At 36.2% G+C, this 23,957-nt stretch overlaps 1 protein-coding gene across 3 annotated transcripts in view; it reads right to left on the reverse strand.

Annotated features, from left to right (window-relative positions):
* JMJD1C (jumonji domain containing 1C) overlaps nt 1–23,957 on the reverse strand; it is a 324,083-nt gene that overhangs the window by 91,664 nt on the left and 208,462 nt on the right. The gene's annotated exons all lie outside the window — the stretch shown is intronic.

A 23,957-nucleotide genomic window follows, 5' to 3' on the forward strand; every position in this document is an offset into this window, starting at 1 on the left:
AAACAAATAATATGTAAGTATCTCTCAAGTTGGCAAAAAAAAAGTTTAACTTTAAACTATTGAAAATACTGTGTTTTAAAGTCCTTATTTTTAGCTTAATCATTAGCTTAAAAATATACTGATATTAAAAGAAAACCAGGAAAAAAAACAGTTAAAAGCATTTTTTGAGTAACAGTCTAAATGAAATCAAATGACATAACCACATAACTCAAAAGAAAAACTGGTCATATTTATTTTGGCAGACTTAAAAAAATACCCCTGAAGCAACTTTATTCTTTAAAAAAAAAAAACAATTTAATCTAGACAACTCACAGTTATAAAAATCTATCATTTAAAAGCATAAAATTTATTATTCTAATGTGTTTACTAACATACACTCTTCACTTCTTTCTAACCTCAAGAGTTATGCTGTCCAATATAGTGGCCACTAGCTACACATGGCTACTGAGCACCTGAAATGAGATAGTCTAGAATTAGATGTGTGCTGCATGTGTATATACACACTGAATATGAAAAAAATGACTATTAGATATCTGTAAGTGTAGAAAACATTTGCCCTATTTTTTAAATGATGTGAATGGTCATAAATACGATCCAGTGTAGACATCTCAATTTTAATAAACCTAAAAATTCATGTTATTTTAATACCACACACAACCAATTCATCATATCATATTAAGAGAAAAACTGCCAGTCACCACCCAATGCCTTCTCTATACCTATTCCAGATGTATCAGTTTCATTTCACAGAAGACATCAGATTAACCACTGAAAAGATATTTTCAACTTAGTATATGACACACTGTATCTACAAAAAAATCTCAATCTTTTTGTTTTAAGGATGTTAGAGACAGATACTGATTATTCTAAGAATGTTATGGTAAGATTAGCTTTAGAACACTGATGGTACTAAAATACAGCTTTAGAACAAAATATTTTTAAAATAATAAATCAGGCAGCCCCAGTGGCCCAGCGGTTTAGCACTGCCATCAGACCGGGGTGTGATCCGGGAGACCCAGGGATCAAATCCCACATCAGGCTCCCTGCATGGAGCCTGCTTCTCCCTCTCCCTGTGTCTCTGCCTCTCTCTCTCTGTCTGTCATGAATAAATAAAATCTTTAAAAATAAATAAATAAAATAATAAATCAAGTGAATATTACATGATACCATTTCAATGATGAATTCATAATTAGACATGAATATAAAACTTATATGGAAATAAAAGAATTCCAAATGTCATGTAATATATGAAAAAGAAAAAAACAACTGGATCAATACCGCAGATTTATTCTGAGCCCCAAACAACAAAGAAACATCAAATGTTTGATGCAGGCTACTAGATTATAAACATCACATTTTCAGTACATTTTCCACTACATTTCTACAATTTATTGTACATTACAGAATGAGCTTAATATTTCACAGGATTCATCTTACAAACTCACATAAATTCAAGTTTGACTATATGATATAGACTTAAAAAAAAGCTGTCTTTGTTCCTCAAGTACTATTACTACACTACAGAAACAAACAGCAAATAGAACTACCCTAAGCTAACAATCCAAATGCCATCAAATTTATATATCCCTAGTGGCATAGAATACAATAATTTTGTAAAAATCAAAATAAGTGATATCAATAAAGAAAAACCATTTTTATTTCATACTATATCACAGTTGAATTAAAATTCTTCTCCATTATTTAAAAAAAAATTATATAGTCAATTCTTAATACAAACAGGTGAGCACAAATATGCAACTAATTGAAAGCCATAAATATCTTTTTAATATTTATTTCATAAATTGGGCTTGACAAATATTTTAAAAATATTTTTAAAAGTGTAAGAATATGAATCTGGTCTGGTACTCTGGTAAATTTCTAATACAGATAAAAACAGTGAAGTAACAATATAGAGAACCCACTTCCTAGCAAGCATAAAAAGTTGCTCAGCTTTTACATCAAGTCTCCTTAATTCTCTCTTGTTTTTACAACCTCTTAGGGATGGTAGATACCACCTTTCAGACAGCAAAAAGCACCATTTTGAGGAGAGCAGAATTTTAGTCCTTTAGATTGGTTGTTCTTATGGCTTATAACTTAATGGATTAAGGAAGTAAGTTGAATAGTTACTGTTAATTTTTCTTTTCCTTTTTTTGGGGGAAGGAGGGGAGTTGGGTGAGGGTAGGGGGTAAAAAGTCTTTTTTGGCAGCTAAACCAGGCTAGAGGAAGAGGAAACTACTCCAGTTACTGCCCAGAAATACACATCTCTGACTTCCTTCCTTTTTAGCTGGTTTCTAGGTTACAAGCTGAATAAATCAACAGAGGTGAGAAAGTAAACAGAGGCTAAAAGGAAAGCAACACGGTATGGCTAGCTAAAGAAAATCTGTTTCTTCCAATAATGTAAGAACCTTACATGTGTAATTAAGAGTTAAAATAAACGAGCATTTTGGTTCCATTTATCTTAGGAAATAAATTCCTCACCTTTAAAGATATAAAAGCCTAAAGAAACAAGTGGATTTCTCCAAGTATATATTTAAAATAAAATCCAAAAGCCTCTTGGTTCAATGGCCTAGCACTGTAAATATTTTTGTAGACATAAAAGTAAGAAAAGAAGATGAACAAGAGTAGTTCAGAGGATTTTAGTGTGATACGGCCTTATGTGAAGGCTAACTAAAGTCAGGAAAATACTTTTCAATGTGCCCTACTGTTCTGTAATACACAATCAAACGTTTAACCATTGAATCATGGTAGTGTCCAAAGGATTAACTTCTTCACAAAAATGAATCCATGCAGAACCTCCAGGGACTGCAAAGATGGTGTAAAATGGTTCCCTACTTTCAACAGACTAGGAGGTCTAAAAGGATTTTCAGATGATATGGATGGGCCTAGTCTTTCTTTCTTTCATTCATTCATTTATTAATTAATTAATTAATTAATTTATTTATTTATTTATTTATGATAGTCACAGAGAGAGAGAGAGAGAGGCAGAGACACGGGCGGAGGGAGAAGCAGGCTCCATGCACCGGGAGCCCGATGTGGGATTCGATCCCGGGTCTCCAGGATCGCGCCCCGGGCCAAAGGCAGGCGCCAAACCGCTGCGCCACCCAGGGATCCCCCGGATGGGCCTAGTCTTGCGGATTTTTAAAACTTTCTTCCCTCCTTCAAGCATTCAGCACATTCATTCAATCAACAGGTATGGGATGTCTTTTAATGTAACAAGCACTACCCTTGGCCTAGGTATTCAATGGTGAGGAAAAGACAACCAAATTCCTACCCTAACACACATTCTACACTTTTATTTAGCAGGAAAGAAATAAATCAATTATCATAGAAATAAAAAATTACACTTTTTAAAAAAGATTTATTAAGATTTGTTTATTTATTCATGAGAGCACACAGACAGAGAGAGAGAGGCAGAGACACAGGCAGAGGGAGAAGCAGGCTCCTTGCAGGGAGCCTGATGCAGGACTCAATCCCGGATTCTGGGATAATGACCTGAGTTGAAGGCAGGTGCCCAACCACTGAGACACCCAAGTGTCCCAAAGTTACACCTTAAGAACTCAATTAATAGGGGCACCTGGGTGGCTCAGTGGTTGAACCTCTGCCTTTGGCTCAGGCCATGATCCTAGGGTCCCTGCAGGAAGCCTGCTTCTCCCTCTGCCTGGATCTCTGCCTCTCTCTGTCTCTCATGAATAAATAAAATCTTTTTAAAAACTTCAATTAATAATTGGAGAATTAATGTTCCCTCCCTCCTTTCTTCACTGTGTCTTTGATATCACACCCAGTCGTAAGAGGAGTGCAACAGAATGCATCCATTCTTTAAACCTTGCAGATATTGATGACATATAGTTGAGCTAAGAAAAATCACTGTTGAGGAAACTAAAACAACATAAAAACACACTATGCAAATACACTCTACATTTTTTCAATAACCATATGGCTGAATTCAGTTTCCTTTGTTTTGTTTTTTCCTTCTGGGCCATCTGAATACTAATAAGGCATATACTCTATACTCTAGAGTAGTTCTAAGTTTGTCATTGCTATGTTTTCTTTTTCAGAATCTCCCTGATCAGACGCACTTCTTTCCTCCCAGTATTATGAGGTTCGATTTACTCTTCAGTCTCTCAAACTTTGCAGGTGTGTGTCATTAAGATAACCAATTTTTCTTTCTATAAATAAATGAGTAATTCCAAACTGTACTTTTAGATCTGTATTTAATACCAATATTAGGACACTGTTATATTTATATCCTGTCACCACATAAAGCCATATATGACTAAAATTAAATGCTTAACCTTTCTTAAGTTATTCACACTTCTTTCAAAACCAGTATAAGTACTATTACTACTTACTTTAAATACAGATACCGGAAAATTCACTAACAAAGTGATCATGTTTGATAATTTACTTTGTCTCCCTAGCTCATATATTACTCTAAATACCTGATATTTTCCTTTAAAACTGTCAATAATGAAAATGTAATTTTTCGTGGTTTTTTTTTTTTTTTTAGATTTTATTTATTTATTCATGAGAAGTAGGCAGAGACACAAGCAGAGGGAGAAGCAGGCTCCCTTTGGGGCCCAATGTGGAACTTGATCCTAGGACATTGGGATCAAGATCTGAGTTGAAGGCAGACACTAAACCACTGAGCCACCCAGGAGTCCCGAAAATATAATTTTTCTATAAATTATTCCAAAACTTTAATCTGACCTCAATAAAAATACCAATAAGATGTTGGAACTGGAAAAATCAATTTTATGCAAAAGTAAATATAATCAGGAAAGTTCTTGAAAGAAAGAGAGAAAGAGAAAAATGAAGAAAAAAATATTAATGATGGGGAACTAGCCTAACAGATACTACATTTCCAGGCTCAATTAATACAACAGTGTGAAACTGGAGCATGAATCAAGAGTCATCAGGAGAGGGCAGCCCCGGTGGCTTAGCGGTTTAGTGCCACCTTCAGCCCAGGGCATGATCCCGGGGTCTCGGGATGGAGTCCCACATCAGGCTCCCTGCATGGAGCCTGCTTCTCCCTCTGCCTGTGTCTCTGCCTCTCTCTCATTCTGTGTCTCTCATGAATAAATACATAAAAATTAAAAAAAAAAAAAGAGTCATCAGGAGATAGTTTAGAAAGTCCCTAAATAACATCAGATAAGTATGGGCATTTAATGTAAGATAAAGGTGGATTTTCATATCATATAGGGGAAAAAAGAATGAGAAAACTGAATAAATTCTTTTAAAAACAGAAATGGAACTTTAGAGAGTAATAATGTAATTTTTACAGATGAAGAAACAGACACAACAAGAAAATAAGTGACTGAATTTTCCTGTCCAAAATCTTTTTATAGAAGCCCTGGGACTAGAACCTGGATTTCCTAACTCAGAGCTGAATGATTTTTACATTCTAAGATGGTGTGAAAGAACTATATTGTTTTCATTGCTTGTTGGCATGAGGTGGCAAAGAGCAAAGTGTTTTGCCATCTGCTGAATAAAACTTTAAACTTTGAACATAAAATGGAGGAAAAGGAAACCAGTCTAGAACAAAGTACAAAATTATATACCTGAGGGGAAAAAAAGGGTAAAGCATAATAATTTATATATTTTTAATATGCTTTAATAACATTGATGTTACCTTTCAGGAAGAAGAAATAAGCAGGATTAGAAAAAAAAAGCAATTCAACATGAAAGGGTTTTTAAGATTGTGTTCATAAAAAGAACACAGGAAGATGATAAACCATTAATGGTTAAAAAGAAAAAGAATTCCTATTTTGTTAGTTACTTCTGTCAAGAAAATTATTTTTAATATGGCAAGTGTAAACTAGAGATTACAAATAAACTAAACCAGAAAAGAAAGTAGAGGATTCTTTTTAAGAAACCAAATTAGTTTTCCTTATAAATAACATAATTACATTAGAGATAATTTGGAAAACAAAAGAAATGGGTAAAAAGGATCTTCTACTTTTAACAGTTCAGAAGTAAGTAGATTTTTAACCCCCCTTTTTTTTTACAAGTATATTTGCTACCAAGTTTCAAGATACAACTTAAAATGAGCAGCCTGGGGCAGCTGGGTGGCTCAGTGGTTGAGTGTCTACCTTTGACTCGGGTTGTGATCCTGGGGTTCTGGGATCAAGTCTTGCATTGGGCTCTAAGGAGCCTGCTTTTCCCTCTGCCTAGGTCTCTGCCTCTCTCATGAATAAATAAATAAAATATTAAAAAATAAAATAAAATGAGCAGCTTATAAATTGTATCTTGAAACTCATTACATCACCATTCTCTAAAATAGTTGCCTAATAAAAACTTAAGTAAATGAGCACTGAATTTTATTATGCATTTTCTTAGTGTTGGATATTTAGACTTTTTGCTGTTTTATTATTACAAAAAATAAGACAATCTTCATGCTTTTATTAACTAAAAATCCAAGTTTATATGGGTTCAAATAAATTACATGTTAGCATATTAACTTGACAGATATAAACTCAGAGCCATTACTGACAGTCTTTGAAAAAACAAATCAAGGCACTGTCAAGATATTACAGACAGGTATCTATTGATACAAAGGAGGAAAGGAGCAATTCAGAAACAAATTATATGCTAGTAAACTGGAACTCCAGCAAAACCCCAAGATGGATAACCAGAATCATAGAAAAAACCTAATAAACAGTGATTACTAAGAGCAAATATACTCATTGAGAATAATTTGTCTTTTAATAAAAACAAAGATTACTTTCATCAAGACAACCTGCAATAGGAAAAGCAATGAAATGTGTGCCCGGATGATAGTTTTTGAAGCTGGTTAAAGGAATGCTAAATAACAGTACTCTTTTTTAACCTATATGTTTAACCTGTACCTGTACTATTTCTAATCTTCTTTTGTCTTACATACTATTACATGAAGACTATCTGTATTTGCAAATTAATAAATGACAGAATGATTCAAAAAGAGAAGCACCAGTCCCTTGAGGTCTTGCACTGGTCATACTATCCCTGAATATCTTGTTCAATTTGAGAAAACATGAGAAATAATTACAAGCTGAGATGTGTAAACGACATTTAAAAATCATGGATTATTAGGATTATTTAAACAAAAGGAGAATGTCTTGTCTAGAGAAGAAGAGGACAAGTAATGATTATTTACAATTATTTAAAGTGTTAGGTTACTTGGAAAGGAAGGATCTTGTGTAAGTAAAATTCAAAAGCCAATTCTAGCTCAGCACAAAGAATAAAAAAATTTATAATAATTAAACATCACCATACCAAAGCAGACTTACTCATGAAGTAGTGAGCTTCCAATAACTAGAAGCAATTAAGAAAAATCTGGATGAACACTTGACAAGTGTTAAGTCACTGAAGGATCCCATTTCTGGCTGTGGCAAGGAGTGATTTACAAATATTAAAGATTCTTTCAAATTCTAAGATTCTAATACTAATACTGTCTTCTTTAAGCCATCTCCTTCATGTTTATGAGCAAAGTGAAGATAAGGAAGATTAAATCAAATTTTTCATAAACACTGCTTCTACTTTTGCATATCTTAAAGCATAAAGGGAATATTGTCAAATGTTCATGTATCATTCAGATAAGGTGGAAGAGCTAAAAGTGAAAACTAACTTCTCTCATATCAGAATAAAGTAAGTTATCCAAGGTTTGTACCACTGGGCAGCAATAAAACTACATGGGAGACTTCTACAATATGGGATTTCTGTAATCCACAGATCCTTTATCTCTTATGATAAAAAAGCAAACGTAATTTTGTGGGAATGGGAAATATTACAAAATTAAATGAACCCAACCATAAATGCAAAGCATGTATTAAAAGGGTAATAATCAAAATCACAGAAGAAATTCAAAGTTAAGCTAAAATATGTCTTATAGTTTTGCGTCCTGTCAAGCATACCATCTCAGAAAGTAGGGTATATGCCCTAATGTTTGCATATAACAGATTTCCTGGTCTTTTTTGTTCTAAAACTAATTTAAAAATGTATTTTCCAATTTTTCTTAATCATTTCACTGTTTGTACTTTTGAAAACTTGAATAGAATATCTATTTCTTTACTGGTTTTATTCATTTCCGTCTGGCAAACATCTGTTTCTTGTACAGCACAAGTCAACAAGGCTCTACAATTATTTCCCCATTACCTCCTTGTTTGTCAAAAACTCTGATGTCAGCAACAATCTAGAAGCTGAATTTTTCAACGAATGGGGGATTCACAAATTCCATTAAGCATGATATGGTAATTATTTTACTTCTTTAAAAAATTAATGCTTTTTAGGTAATGATGATCATGTATGCTAAGTACCACTTAGATTCAAAATATAATTAATACCAAAATTATCCAAGTTTCAACCGTATTTCTTTAATTATTGATCATTTATGCCAACATTTTGACAGTCATATCAAAATACTGCTATGCAAATTTAAAAAACTAAAATGGAAGAAAAAACTTTACATAAAGACTTTCATACTGAAGTGTTTTCTTTCAATTACCAACAAATTAATGATTCATTTTAAATGAACTTTTCTTCTTTTATAACATGTAGTATAATCGAAAGTTATAGTACGTGCTCACTTTAGCAGCACACTCTAAAGTTGGAACTAAAGTTATATTGCAAATGAGTACAGAGAAGATGTAATTTCAGGTCAATAATCACTAATAAAATTTCTATACACTTCCTTTAAATACTTCCCTCCCCTCTAAAGCTCTAAATTTGCTTAATTCAGGTCAGTTCCTGTTTCCCCTTTAGAGGGACTTTCCCTCTAAAGGATAAGGCAACAAAAATCCCAAATCTAACTGGGAAAGGAAAATATTGAGGCCCATTAATATGCCCAGAAGCCTTGCTTAAGTTTATCTGTGTATAGAGAAGAAAGTTTCAAAATTAGACTCTTCATGGATAATCAAGATTCCTTCCAGGATCTTAGTTTCCCTCAAAGTTTGAGACAGACTAGAAGCAGTCTGTGAAAATAAACTTCTTTGGGACTCCTGTGGATTTAGTAGTGCGTTATAGCTTTTCAAACAGTTGCTTTTTCCTTGGGGATTTGAAAGCTTCCCTGCACTGACAACTTGACCACCTGCTACAGGAGATTTTTAAAGAACAAGAAGTTTTCCTAATTTCAGGAATCCTTAGGATTATATATTTCCTGCTTTCCATCACATTTAGGTCAATTTATATTTTAATGTTTTAACTTCGAGCTTTATTCTCCTTGGCCTTGGAGAACATGAGCATACTTTATTTATTTTTATAAATTTATTTTTTATTGGTGTTCAATTCGCCAACATACAGAATAACACCCAGTGCTCATCCCGTCAAGTCTTTATTTTTTAAATTTTTTATTTTTTTATTTATTTGAGAGAGAGTGAAAGAGGCAGAGACACAGGTAGAGAGAGAAGCAGGTTCCATGCAGGGGAGCAGGGGGATTGGAGTAGAGAGACAAATAGACTTCCTGCTGAGCAGAGAGCTCAATTCTGGGCTTGACCCCAGGACACTGACATCAAAACCTAAGCCATAATCAGAACCTTTACTGACTGAGCCACCCGAGGCACCTTGAGCATACTTTAAAAGTTACATCATTTAGTTACAGAAAAAAACTATTTTAAGTGGTCATGGAACTATGTAGTTTTCTACTCTCATAGGAAAAAACAGTTGCTACTAGAAAAGCAACCGTTTATGAAACCAGTTCATCAATGAATGGGTCAACTAAAAATGCCTGTGTACTTTCCATTGCCATTTCCTTGACCAGGAAGGAGTCTTCTTTACTATTCTCTTACAGTGGTGAACTAGATTGAGCTTTGTTATGCCTCATTATGTTTATTACTATATTAGCTGGTGAGGAAATCTGAAAGGTGCACTTTGCTTCCAGAGCTTGATGCTGAAGGCACAGAGTAGTTCAGCCAACTAGAACAGCGGTTCTCAAAGGGTAGCCCCTTGTCTGACAGCATTGGCAATAATAAGCAACTAGTTAAAAACATGCATTATCAGGCTCCACCCCCCACTACCTGAAACAGAAATTCCAGGGGTGGGATCTAGCAATCTGTGTTGTAACAAATTTTTTAGTAATTCTGAAGCACTATAAAATTTGAGAACAAGTGACTCAACAGTGACTTTTTTTTAATTAGAGAGAAAAAGGAAGAGGCAAAGGGAAAGAGAATATCTTTTTTTTTTAAGATTTTATTTATTTATTTATTTATTTGAGAGAGAGAGAGAGAGAGAGAGAGGCAGGCAGGCAGAGACACAGGCAAAGAGAGAAGCAGGTTCCATGCAGGGAGCCCAATGTGAGACTCCATCCCAGGACTCCAGTCATGCCCTGAGCCAAAGGCAGATGCTCAACCACTGAACCACCCAGGCATCCCGGGAAAGAGAGTATCTAAAGCAGGATCCACTCTCAGCATAAAGCTGGGGGCTCAATCTCAGGGCCCTGAGATCATGACCTGAGCTGAAACCAAGGGTAAGACACACAACCAACCAAGCCACCCAGGCACCCGAAAGCAAGTGTTCTTAATCTTTTTGGAGTTGAGGAACTCTCAGAGTCTGATAAAAGCTATAGCTCCCCCCAAATCACGAAAATACATAGTTTTGCAACACAATTTCAGAAGTGTCAGGGCAGCCCGAGTGGTTCAGCGGTTTAGCGCCGCCTTCAGTCCAGGGCATGACCCCAGAGACCCAGGATCAGGTCCCACCTCGGGCTCCCTGCATGGAGCCTGCTTCTCCCTCTGCCTGTGTCTCTGCCTGTGTCTCTGCCTCTCTGTGTCTCTCATTATAAATAAATAAAATCTTTAAAAAAACAAAACAAAACAAAACAATTTCAGAGGTTTCCAAGATCATCTGGAGAATCTAAGAATACATATGCCTAAGCTTTAACCTTGATGAACTACTAAATCAAAAACTCTGAAGATGGGGTATTGTACTTGTATTTTTCAAACAATATTTAAATCTTTTCTATACTGTCTCAACATTCCCACAAACAAGTTCTAATTACCCTGCCCAGGTGACCAGGTACACCAGGTTGATAAGGCTGGCCCCTGGCTTACAAATTCTTCCTATCTTCCTCTATGACCTAGTAACGACATTCAAAAGCACCAGTGAAATCCCCCCAATCTGACATCCCAACAAAGGCACTAATCCACAGATCGTTGTACTCTCTCTTGGCTCCCTATCTACTGGTTGAACCTACTCCCTTCTGACACACAATGACATTATCATAGGACCTATGAATATAAAAAACTTTGTTTTCCTGTGCCTCTCCTATGGTCTCCTCTTGTGACTATACCTGACTGAACATCACATAAAAGAACATCTTTAATTTTAAAATGCTATCTTGGGATCTCTGGGTGGCTCAGCAGTTTGGCACCTGCCTTCAGCCCAGGGTGTGATCCTGGAGACCCAGGATTGAGTCCCACATCGGGCTCCCTGCATGGAGCCTGCTTCTCCCTCTGCCTGTGTCTCTGCCTCTCTCTCATTCTGTGTCTCTCATGAATAAATAAATAAAATCTTTAAAAAAAAATAAAATAAAAATAAAATGCTATCTGAGGTTCGTCAGCTTTGGGAACCATGAATCGTGGTTGAGAACAATGACTAGATCTCAGGACAGAATGCCCCAGTCCAGGTCTTAGACATTCTCTTCATAGATCAGATCAGTCTCCTTGTCACTTTGCTAACTTAACCTCCTACTTTCTCAGGAAGCACAGGATCTTTAAATAGCTTACATTGGAAAGCTATTGAAAGCTATTAGTTCTCAATGTGGGGATATTTGAGCCATGTAGGGATCAATTTCACTCACTAGGTTTTCAAATTCAAATAACCTAGGGCTAGCAGAGGCTAAACTCTTTCAAATTATGTAGAGAGATAACTATTTAAAGATGCCCTCCCTTCCTAAAAATATCAAGCAGTTAAAGCATCAGGGCTTAAAAAGCAGCAATGCTGCTTCCCTAGATTACACGGAAAAAGAAAACACACCCCAAAAAAGTAAACAATATAACCACAAAGGTAGTTTCCTCTTGATGCTATAAAAAAGATGAGGTTTCCAATCATTGCCGTTCCCTACTTTCTACTCCTAGTAGGAGGAACAAAGAGGAAGTTCCTCTAGAGAAGATATGAAGAGCCAGAAGTGTGGTTAATCATTCAACAAAGATTTCAAAGCTGATTAAAATTGCCTGTGAGGCAAAAAAAAAAAAAAAAAAAAAAATCCCAGGTCACATGAACTATAAACTCAGAATGACTTGGCTCAAGTCTGTGGCCCAAGGAGTTGAAGGCCCCAAACTATCCCATAAATGTTTCTATCACTATAATCAATTGTAGCTATCCTAGGGTGTGGGGTGGCGGTGGAAACTAAGGGTAGGTGTTCTATCCTAACATTTATAAAGTACACATGAAATTATAATTAAAGTGCTCATCTTTCAAAAAATATATTCAAAATATTACTCATTTTGATATATGAAGCATAAAACACTACTCGTGAATCAAGTTCTCCAAGTACATGCTTTGATAACTACAAGTTTATGGCCATTCATTATTCATTAGTTAGCCAACATTTGTGAAACACCTACAACGTGCTTGCTACCTACCCACTATGCATGGTATCATACACAGGAAAGCAAGATTATCAATATTTTATTTTCCCTGGCATCTATCTAGATAACAAAGGAACTCGTCTTACACAATGAAATTTAGTAAGAGTAAATGTTAAATCTCTAGTTTTAGGTTCCAAAAAGCTACTCCTTCAGTATGGTGCAACACACACTCCCACCTCATCTCTCACAAGCACACATTAGTATAATATGTGGTAAAACTTGCTTGGCAGCTTTTGATGCAAAAAAGGATTAGGAAGTTTTATTCAGTCTACAAATATTCACAGGAACATCTACAATGTGTTAAGCATTGTCCCAGAGATTTTGGATGATGCAAAGATGAGGCTAAATAGAAACTCATTATGAGGCAAGAATGTTACTGTGGTGTGAATGCTAAAAATGCTACTATACAGTGTTCCAAATATGTTAAGAAACGGTCCCAATACATTGATATTACTTTACAGGAAAATTAAAGGCATCCCATTTAGAAAGATATTCATACTAGAATATAAACAAAAACAGGTGATCTGGATAGAAGTTCTGTCTATAATCAAGTCATATTAATACTGGTTAAAGGAATTGGGAATGTTTAACCTAAGGTGTTTAATATATGGAAAAATTGGGCAGCCCCCATGGCTTAGCGGTTTAGCACCGCCTTCAGCCTGGGGCGTTATCCTGGAGACCCAGGATCCAGTCCCACCTCAGATTCCCTGAAGTCAGCTTCTCCCCCTATGTCTCTGCCTGTCTCTCTCTCTCTCTCTCTCTGTGTGTGTCTCTCGTGAATAAATAAATAAAATCTTAAAAACAAAATATGGAAAAATTTAACATACCTTGTTCTAGAACAGAAGAAAAGAAAGGAAGAAAGGGAAAGAAGAAAGAGAAAGCCTTAAAGGAGTCCAGAAAGTCCTTGAAATTATTTATAAAAATTTATGAATATAAGTACCCCCCCCCCCGGGAAAAAGGTTATTGATAGTTTCTATCAGATTTTCAAAGGAGTCTCTGATCCAATGGATCTAAGAAATAGTGGCTAGAAAATAAACTAGGTCCACTAACATAAGTTACATATAATCAGATTTTTGGTCCAATGTTAGGAAAAGCCTTATAACAATTTTAGCTGCTCAGCAATGGAATGAGCTACCTTATAAAGCAGTAGTATCTTAGAAAGAAAACATTTATGCAGAAGGTGTTTATTTATATAGGATACCATGGTATAAGACATTGTAGGTACACTTTCATTTTTTTTTTTTACACTTTCAAATCTGTCAGGTCTTTAAGTTGAAAAAACATTTGTTTTGAAATTCTAAATCATATTTAAGAACATAAGAGTTTTCAAAGTTTGCCAAAAGTGTGTTAGAGGCTAAAATTATTGTTGTGTAAGAATTCTATTTATAGGTAGGATGTATATGACATAATAAATAGCTGTAAATATATGTTGTATTTTTTGGATAATATCCAATTCTGTTCTAGCTAACAACAACAAAAAATGGGAAAGATGAAACACTTAAGATGTGGTTAGTATAGACAGCAAATACCCAGTGTGGCACAGTAGACACAGAAAAAGAACAGAAAGAGAATGCATGGAAACATCAAGTAAATCTTATCATTAAGCTCAGATGTCAGCCCTAAATGGTCATTCATTGGGGATTCCCATTGTGGCCTTATATGTCCTCTGTCAAAAATGTAAAAGATGAAAGGCATGGCTGCTCAGCAAGTCTTTGACAAGTAATACTTGTGGTCAGGCTTCTTTACTCCCACAAAAATAAGCACGTATTGACTCCAGGCCCCTTCCTTTGGCTAAACTCCTAGGTTCATATCCAACTTCTGGTCCTTATAGTTATGTTATCAGCAGGGAAGGCTGTGTGGCATAGACAGGACAAAAGAACTTGGTAAGTCTCAGAATTATGATCCTTTCATCTCAACTGCATCATATCATGAATGTATTCATCAACTTCATATTCTTCTTCTTTCTTTCCAGTATTTAATATATCTATATCTGTATCTATCTATCTATCTATCTTTAAAGTAAGCTCCACACCCAGCGTCGGGCTTGAACTCATGTCCCCAAGATCAAGTGCTGCGCTCTAACAATTGAACTAGCCAGGTGCCTCTCTTTCAAAATTTTCTTTTTAAAGATTTTATTTATTTGAGAGAGAAAGCAAGAGAAAGCAAGAGTGGGGGGAGGGCAGAGGGAGAAGTAGACTCCCAACAGAGCAGAAAGCCTGACATGGGGCTAGATCCCAGGACCCTGAGATCATGACCTGAACTGAAGGCAGACACTTTGACTGACTGAGACACCCATGGTACCCTCTTTAAAAAATTTCTAATGGATTTTATTTCTTAGAGCAGTTTTAGGCTCATAGCAAAATTGAGCAAAAAAACCCCTTGAGTTCTCATATAGTCCCTACTTCTACACATGCACAACCTCCCCATTACTAATATCCTGAAGCAGAGTGGTAATTTATTCTAACTAGTGAACCTACACTGACACATCCTTATCATCCAAAGTCCAAAGCTTACATTGGGTTTCACTCTTGGTGTTGTATATTCTACAAATGTATGAGCTTCAACAAATGTATGACCCATAACCATTCATTAGAGTTTCATGCAGAATAGATTCACTGCCCTAAAAATTCTTTGTGCTCTACCTGTTCATCTTTCCCTCCCCACTCACCACTGATCTTTTTACTGTCTCCATACTTTTGCCTATTCCAGAGTGTCATATAGTTGGAATCATACAATGTACGGCCTTTTCAGATTGGCTTCTTTCATCTAGTAACATGCATTGAAGGCTCCTCTACACCTCTTCATGGCTTCATACTTCATTTCTTTTTAGTGCTGAATAATATTCCATTGTCTAGATGTAGCCCGTTTTATGAAGGACACCTTGATTGCTTTTAAATTTTGGGAACAATAAATAAAGCTGCTGTAAACGTCCAGGCATAGGTTTTTGTATGAACACAAGTTTTCAAGTCATGTAAGTAATTGCCAAGGAGCACAACTACTACATTAAATGGTGAGGGTTAAGTTCAAGTTTTGTAAGAAACTGCCAAACAGTCTTCCAAAGTGTCTGTACCCACTGTACATTCCCATCAGCAATGATTCAGAGTTCTTTTTGCTCTATATCCTTGTCAGCATTTGGTGTTATTAGTGTTTTGGGATTCTTTTCCTCCATTCTAGTATGTGTGTAGTGGTTATTTCCTTATTTAAAATTGTAATTCTCTAATGATATTTGATGTTGAACATCTTTTCACATGGATATTTGCCATCTATAAATCATCTTTGGTGAGATGTCTGTTCACGACCAATTTTTAATCAGTTGTTTGTTTTCTTATTGTTGAGTTTGTATATTTTTGATGACAGTCTTTTTTTTTTAAGATTGTATTTATTTATTCATGACACACACAGAGAGAGAGGGGCAGAGACACAGGCAAAGGGAGAAGTAGGCTCCATGCAGGGAGCCCAATGTGGGACTTGATCCCTGGATTCCAGAATCACACCCTGAGCCAAAGGCAGACGCTCAACCAGGGGTCCCTATTTAACAACTCTTAATTCCAGTATTTTAATATGATCTGTGCATCCCTCTGTTGTAGAACTTCTGGGACTTTGTCAGTTAGTGCACATAAAAAGTACATTATATCAGAGTAATTTCCTATACAACACTTGTAAACCAGCTCACCCATCAAAAATTCAGCATTAATGAAGTTTAAATCACTGTACTTCTTGGTGCATAGTCCTGTAAAAAGGCTTTCATTTGGTTTATTCATAGAAGAATGTCGTAAGAGAAAACTAAACATTTTCTCTCCTAGAGAATAAGTAATTTATTATCTAATTATTCATTTTCTATGCACATGATAAAAATTATTTATGATTTGAAGTAAAGAAACAAAACCCATGGATGTAAATTCATGGCTAGAAATGTTAACTGAAAAAAAAAAAAAAGAAATGTTACCTGAAAGCAAAAAAACAACTGATGGACAGGAAGAACTTTTAGGAATATTTTTCGTTTTTTAGCAATTAGCAGCAGTGCTCTGGCTTATAAATTAAGACGATGAGCAGTGACCTGCTTTTCATGAATAGTGACTAAAGCTACTTGATGGATGGCATTTACATATTTATTTATAGTTTAAATTTATGTTATTTATAAGTTAGATCCTGTTATAATAAGGTTCTAAAGATTGTACAAATTCCTTAATTCTAAAAGTAAATATTATTGCAGTTTATATTAAAGGTTGTAGGCTATGGGTTGAATCTTCAAGAAAAAAATTTTTTACTGGGCTCAGTCAGAAAAGCATGCAACTCGATTTCAAGATTGTGAGCTCAAGCCTCATGCTGGGTATATAGATTAATTAAAAATAAAATCTAAAAAAACTTGTTTTAAACATAGCTTTCAACACAGCAGTATCTATTATAATATTACCTAAATATAAATAAAATCACAGACGTAGGTACTGAGTGGCTCAGTCAGTTAAGCATCTGCCTTCAGCTCTAGTTATCCCAGGATCCTGGAATATAGACCCCTGTCAGGGAGCCTGCTTCTTCCTCCCCCTCTGCCCTTCATCCCTCCTTGTGTACACTCTCTCTCAAATAAACTAAATCTTTTAAAAAAATAAAATAAAATCATAGATGTCACAAATATTTAAAAATCATGGCATTGGGATCCCTGGGTGGCACAGCGGTTTGGCGCCTGCCTTTGGCCCAGGGCGCGATCCTGGAGACCCAGGATGGAGTCCCACATCGGGCTCCCGGTGCATGGAGCCTGCTTCTCCCTCTGCCTGTGTCTCTGCCTCTCTCTCTCTCTCTCTCTGTGACTATCATAAATGAATAAAAAAAAAATAAAAAAATAAAAATCATGGCATTTTCGAAATGTCATTCATTATTCAAAAACTTGATTACAGAGCAAAAATTCTATAACTGTCTCTGTTACATATAAAACTTATAAAAATTATAAAAAACATGATTATGAAAATCACAGAAAAAATAAAAGGAAAAATTAATAGTAGATGCACAGAATCAAACATGTGTAACTTAGCCTTTTTCAAATAAAGAGACGACAAACAAGATCATACTCTGAAATTACATAAATTACATAAATGTTCTAGGGAGTAGTAAAACAAGTTTATGCCAACACTAACAAAATATCCTTGAAGGATGGTCTGCAGGTATGAATTAGACTTCAAGGAAACTCTGAAAATTTATGAAATTTCAGAAAACGTTTAAAACTGATTGAGCAGGGATGACTGAGTGGCTCAGCCTTGAGTGTCTCCCTTCAGCTCGTGATCCCATCCCAGGAGTCCCACAACAGGCTCCCTGCATGAACTGCACTGCTAGTAACTTGTTTTAAAGAACTGTTTTAACGTCATCCTCGTGGTGAGGGTGCCTGGCTGGCTCAGTCAGTGGAGCATGTGGACTCCTGATGAGGGGGTTATGAGTTTGAACACCATGTTGGGTGTACAGATCACTTAAAATTAAAACTTAAAAAAAGTCATTCTAGTAGTCACTCCACAGATTGAATAACCCTAGGAGCTACTTAAGTCTGTGGGAATAATTAAGACAGGACAACCATCATTATATCATACTAATAGTCTATAAACATTTTATTTATTTATTTTTAATTATTTATTTTTGATAGTCATACAGAGAGAGAGAGAGAGAGGCAGAGACACAGGCAGAGAGAGAAGCAGGCTCCATGCACCGGGAGCCCGACGTGGGATTCAATCCCGGGTCTCCAGGATCGCGCCCTGGGCCAAAGGCAGGCGCCAAACCACTGCGCCACCCAGGGATCCCAGTCTATAAACATTTTAATGCCAAATCTATTTTATAGTACCTCATTATTAACATGATGATATAAGACCACCTCCCATTCTTTTTTTTTTTAATTTTTATTTATTTATGATAGTCACACAGAGAGAGAGAGAGAGAGAGAGAGAGAGAGAGAGAGAGAGAGAGGCAGAGACATAGGCAGAGGGGGAAGCAGGCTCCATGCACTGGGAGCCCGACGTGGGATTCAATCCCGGGTCTCCAGGATCGCGCCCTGGGCCAAAGGCAGGCGCTAAACCGCTGCGCCACCCAGGGATCCCACCACCTCCCATTCTTAATCAGACTCAAGTGGGGCTGGATAAAAAACAATCACTATGTTCCTAACCATATTCTGAAGCGAAGACCTCTCCTGTTTCTTTTAGTTACTACTAATGGTTACTACTACCACTCTCTCAGTGCTACAACATAAGCTGGCAACATTTAAAGTTTATTTAACCTCCTTTATGGTAAACACTTTATATAACACACTCTTTGACATTAAAATAAGGCCCCAAGATAAAATCTTCAAGTTATGCCAGTTTTATAAACCGATATAATCTACCTTTCTATTTCTGCATTCTCTTCAAACTACTCTCTCAAAGTAACGGCAAATCCCAATCTCTTTCAATATTCAACTCAACTCGAGCATTTTTCATGAACTTTCTTAGAAACTCATTCCTCCTCTGACGCTGAAAATATCATGTTCAAATGCTCTTTCCTGACTCTGACATCTCTGACATCTTCCCAGCTGACTCACTTCTTTTCAACCCTTAAATGTGGATATGGCTCAAGATTAAGTCTATCACTTTGAAGTCCAGCTGAGCATCTAATGGTTTTCAGTATTATCTACATGCAGTAAACCGCCATCTAGGTACCTTTTTTCTGACCTTTCTCATTGTACTAATTCAGTTCTTCTAATTTCCTGACTGCCTTTCTGGCATTTGATATTACTCTTGCAAGCTAACCCTAAAGCAAATTTGACTAATCATTCCCTTGTTCAAATACTTTGGTATTTACATACAGAAAGGTGTCCAAATCTTCTTTACCTTACCAATGAACTCCCCATTCTGCATCATTTTCCACTACCTCATTTCCCTAATAATGCATTTCTTACATCCTTAAACATCCTTCATTCTTTCCTATTTATTTCCTGATTAGCTCAAGATATTTTCCCATATCCATCTGTTAAGAATTGATCAGTCCTTTTCTTTGAAGACCTAGTTCAAACACGACTTTTTCTGTAACTATTTGGATATCACCAGTCAACATTAATCTTTACCTGTCTCACGTGCCCACTGGTGTTTTAGACTTTTACTATGACACAATAAAATAGCTTTATTTATTTATTTATTTATTTATTTATTTATTTATTTATGACTGTACATATCTATACAAAACTTTGAGATCTAGGAGGACAAAGATCTCTTTTTATTCACCTTTGTATTTTCTATAGTGTTTAAACCAAGGTTATGCACAAAGACTATTTGTAAAGAGGTTGTAGAATTGATGGTCCTCAAGTGAAAACATCTTCCAAGCCCTTAGGAAATCAATTTTAAAACAGTATCATCAAAACTGTAGAACTGAACTGTTATGGTCAGCATGCAATTTTATATGAGGCTGCTATGTAAGGCAATGTCACAACCATCTTGAGGCCACCAAGTTAAAAAGGGGAATTAGTAGGTAAGGAATTCTCCCTGAAATAGTAAAAAATCTTGGTATATTAGTTAGCATTTCGAGGAATTCTGAGGGCAGCCGTAAGTATTATAAATGAAAAGCCGAATAAGATATTAAGTATTTCAAGCTTCTTACTTTTCATGGATTCGTTTTTTAAAGATTTATTTATTTATTAGAGAGAGAACTCGAGGCGAGGAGGGGTAGAGGGAGAGGGAGAAAGAAACTTTAGCAGACTGTGCTCAGCGCAGAGGACATGAACCTTGAAATCATGACCTGAGCCTAAACCAAGAGTCAGATGCTTAAACTGACGGTGACATCCAGGTGCCTCCTCATAGATTCTTTTCTTGCTCTGAATACAGAGGTTCACCAGGTTAGCCTATTGATTAAGAAAAAATTAGTTCCAAAGTGTCAGAGGACAAATTTTGTAAGATTATAGTAAATACAATTAGTAAGTATAGTTGCTTGTTGTTTGTTATTTGCAGTAGTTATAGTCTATAAAGCTACCACAAATGTTGAATTACCAAACACTGAGCCACATTGCTCCTAGAGGAAATATAAAAGTAGATTCCTGCAAGCCTCTGGGTCACATTTTCATCAACCTATCAATACATAACTTTATTTATTTATTTATTTATTCATTCATTCATTCATTCATGAGAGACACAGAGAGAGAGAGAGGCAGAGGGAGAAGCAAGCTCCATGCAGGGAGCCCGACATGGGACTCGATCCTGGGTCTCCAGAATCATGCCCTGGGCTGAGGGCGGCACTAAACTGCTGAGCCACCTGGGCTGCTCACGTAACTTTCTTTTATGTGTGTTTCTGTTTCAAGACATCTTATTTAACACACTGTTGAATCACTAACATCAAAATTAAGGCCAATAACACTATAACTCGTCTAAATGAAGCTTATCTAACTTTCTCACCTATGAAATAATATACTTCTGATATAAAAATTCAACTATCACTGGGTATAAGTCATTCTTGAATTTAGTGGGAATAAAAGTTTGGTTGGTTAGAGCTACTATTTCAGCTATAATTACAGCACAAGTTATCTTCACAGAAAAGTTAAAGGCATAATAGTAATTTTGAAGAAATCGCATACATGTGCAAAGTATACTTTATACACAATAAATAATGTTAACTTTTTAAAAAATATTTTATTTATTTATTTATTCATTTATTTATTCATGAGAGACACACACAGAGAGAGGCAGAGACACAGTCAGAGGGAGAAGTGGGCTCCATTCAGGGAGCCTGGCGTGGGACGCGATCCCGGGACTCCAGGATCATGCCCTGGGCTGAAGGGCGCTAAACAGCCAAGCCACCCAGGGATCCCAATAATGTTAACTTGTAAGTGTGTTATTTTCACAGACATTTGTTTCTTCATTAACATTTTGATTTTCAAAAGTCCAGTGAAAAATTATATTAACATGAAGAACTTAACCAGGTCATTTTAGACCATGAGAGCATTATAGGGCAGCCCGGGTGGGCTCAGCGGTTTAGTGCTGCCTTCAGCCCAGGGTGTGATCCTGGACACACGGGATCGGGATCCTGCATGGAGCCTGCTTCTCCCTCTGCCAGTGTGTCTGCCTCTCTCTCTCTCTCTCTCTCTGTGTCTCTCATGAATAAATAAAATCTTAAAAAAAAAAAAAAAAGAGAGAGAGAGAATGAGACCATTATAAAGGAAGAAATGAGACAGTTAAATTTTTCTCCTATTCACAAAATGAAAAGGTTGGACAAGATGACTTTTTAAAGTCCATTATACTGCTCTAAAACTATAGAGCCTAAGTTTCTCATAAAGACCATTGAAGACCATGAAGGCAAGCTCTGCTATATCTTTCATGACTGATTCAGTGTTTCATCATGCCCAGGTATTACAGACTTCACAGTCTGAAGAAAAAAAAAAGTTCGGTTTATGGCCCTGATAGATAAACCTGGATGAAAGGACTTCAACTACAGCTTCAGCTAGAGAAGAAAATGAGATTATAGTTGACCCCTGAACAACACGGGTTTGAACTGCATGGGTCCACTTATACGTGGACTTTTTTTCAATATATACAGTACAGTACTGTAAATGTATTTTCTCTCCCTTGTAATTTTGAAAATAACACTTTATTTTCTCTAGTTTATTTTATCATAAAATATGGTTATAATACATATAACACACAAAATATGTGTTAATCAATTGTTTATATTATTAAGGCTTCCAGTGAATAGTAGGCTATTAGTAGTTAAGTTCTGGGGGAGTCCAAAGTTATACGCAGATTTTTGACTGTGTGCACTGGAGGGTGTCAGTGCCTCAACTCTCACATTGTTCAAGGGTCAATTGTATAGAAAGAAAAAGGCAAAGGAAATAGGAAAAGGTGAGGAAAAAAAGGAAAGATTCTTAAAAAAAAAAAGGAAAGATTAAAAATGAGATTAAATTAGAATATATGATATAAATTATAAAAACAAAGTATTTTATTTTTTTAAAGATTTTATTTATTTATTCATGAGAAACACAGAGAGAGAGAGAGAGAGAGAGGCAGAGACACAGGCAGAGGGAGAAGCAGGCTCCATGCAGGGAGCCCGATGTGGGACTTGATTTCAGGACTCCAGGATCACACCCTGGGCCAAAGGCAGGTATTAAACCCCTGAGCCACCCAGGGATCCCCAAACAACAAAATTTAAAAAAAAAAATTTTTTTTAATTTATTTATGATAGTCACAGAGAGAGAGAGAGAGAGAGAGAGGCAGAGACACAGGTAGAGGGAGAAGCAGGCTCCATGCACCGGGAGCCCGATGTGGGACTCGATCCCGGGTCTCCAGGATCGCGCCCTGAGCCAAAGGCAGGCGCCAAACCGCTGCGCCACCCAGGGATCCCAACAAAATGTTTTAAAGTTGTGTTTTATACATTGCCTAGGACTGCTGTAATGAAGTACTATGAGTGGCTTAAAACAATAGAAATTTATTGGCTCATAGTTCTAGAAGTTAAGAAGTGTGAAATCAAGGTGTCTGTAGGATCATTGTTCCCTCTGAAAACTGTAATGAGTTTCTTCCTTATCTCTTCCTATGTTCTGGTGGTTTGCTGGCAATTTTTGTGTTGGTTGCCCTTATAGCTGCATCATTCCAATCTCTATCATCTCTGTGTATCTGAGTCCACTGCTCTCTTCTTAAGAGAATGTTAGCTGTCTTAAATTTAGCCCACCCTAATAACTTCATCCTAACTTGATTACATCTACAAAGTCCCAGTTTTCAACTAGAGCACATTCACAAGAACAAAGGGTTAGGGCTTTCAAAATATCTTTTGGTAAACACATTTTATCCCCAAACATATTATTTCCAAATATTTATATATTTGAAGTATTCTCTCTGCACCACTTATTAATCAATGATTTACATATTACATAGAACTCTCTCTCTTTTTTAAAGATTTTTATTTATTTATTTATTTTAAAGATTTTATTTATTCATGAGAGACACAGAGAGAGAAAGAGAGAGACAGAGACACAGGCAGAGGGAGAATCAGGCTCCATGCAGGGAGCTCGACACGTGGGACTCGATTCTGGGTGTCCAGGATTAGGCCCTGGGCTGAAGGTGGCGCTAAACCACTGAGCCACCAGGGCGGCCCTCTCTGCCTCTCTCTGTGTGTCTCTCATAAATAAATAAAATAAAATCTTAAAAAGATATTTGAATTATTTTATGCTTAAACACTAAAAATGGATTTCCTATTATAATTGGAAAACTGGATTTTCCAATAATAACAAATTGGCAAGTCCACTTTAAAACAGATACTTCATGGGACGCCTGGGTGACACTCCATGGTTGAGCATCTGCCTTTGGTTCAGGTCATGATCCTGGGATCGAGTCCCACAGTGGGCTTCCCACAAGGAGCCTGCCTCTTCCTCTGCTTTTCTCTCTGTGTCTCTCATGAATAAATAAATAAAATCTTTAA

This window comes from Vulpes vulpes, chromosome 4 (assembly GCF_048418805.1).
Source record: "Vulpes vulpes isolate BD-2025 chromosome 4, VulVul3, whole genome shotgun sequence".
Lineage (NCBI taxonomy): Eukaryota > Metazoa > Chordata > Mammalia > Carnivora > Canidae > Vulpes > Vulpes vulpes.